Source organism: Octodon degus, unplaced genomic scaffold (genome assembly GCF_000260255.1).
Source record: "Octodon degus isolate 3935 unplaced genomic scaffold, OctDeg1.0 scaffold00157, whole genome shotgun sequence".
Classification (NCBI taxonomy): Eukaryota; Metazoa; Chordata; class Mammalia; order Rodentia; family Octodontidae; genus Octodon; species Octodon degus.
This window is the reverse complement of record NW_004524733.1, coordinates 5439950-5440995: the sequence shown is the minus strand read 5'-3', so window position 1 is coordinate 5440995 and position 1046 is coordinate 5439950. Positions and strand designations below refer to the sequence as shown.

Genomic DNA, 1046 nt, shown 5'->3' with positions numbered 1-1046 from the left:
CCTCTGTGGCTCCATAATCTTCTTGATCAGAAAATTTGGAGCACAACTGAGTTACATGTTGTTACAGTACAGGTTCTCCTATGTCCTGAGTCTTCACTGACCTTGAAAGGCTAGGGTCAAAATGTTGGCTAACCATGCAGCCCTTCCTTTTCTCCAATTTTGATCTGCTAACTTAGGTTGTTAACCCTCCAGAAGAGAAGCTAATTATTAACCTGTAATATATGCAGTTCAGTTTACCCTGTCTAAATATCAAACATTTTGTCATATCATGGAACAGGTATTTTCCATCAGATATTAATATGTTACAGCATTAATTACCATTACCGTTAACAATTCTTTTTTATTCCACATAAAACGTTTCCTTGCTGCTTAAGCCATTTTCTTTTAGTTTCATGCATAAGGAAATATAGAACAGTTTGTCCTCATCCTACTAAAAGCCTTAAAGTTTATTTATTTATTTATTTATTTTACATAGCACATTGCCTTGATACTGTTGGAAAAAGGAATTCTCTCATCTCTCCTTCACATCTTCAGCATTGTCGTCACCAGTTTAAAAATTCTAGCGAAAGACTAGAGGTTTAGGATAATAATAGGAAAACACTCAGATGACATCATGGAACACAGATACTTATGCGTAAGAAGGCGCAGAGTAGCCATGCCAGGCAGGCATGACTGTCTGGTACCTGTATATCAGCATTTATTTCTCTCTTGCCTAATGTATTAGGGTTATATCATGAAAGATTTTCACTTCCTGGTCTTTTATACTCAGGTTATACATGAAAACGCTATTTTTGAATATGTATAAACAGATTTAATGTTAAAGACAGTTATACATATTCAAATATAGCAACCACAGATGGTTTTAATTGTTTTAGGAGAATAAGGGATGTATCCCTGTAATTTTTTTTCTTATTTCAATAAAGTTGCGTTATGAGAGTTGTATTACCATAGTTATGTTGTAAAATGTTCCTAAAGACATCTCTTAGGTATCTTTTGCCTGTTTCATGCTGAGTTATATCTGTGTAATACAGTCACATATTAAGATT

General features: G+C 34.0%; 1 protein-coding gene across 1 annotated transcript in view; it reads left to right on the top strand.

The window, feature by feature from the left end:
• The window catches only part of Col4a5 (collagen type IV alpha 5 chain), a 351283-nt gene that overhangs the window by 272191 nt on the left and 78046 nt on the right, over positions 1-1046 (top strand). The window lies entirely within an intron of this gene.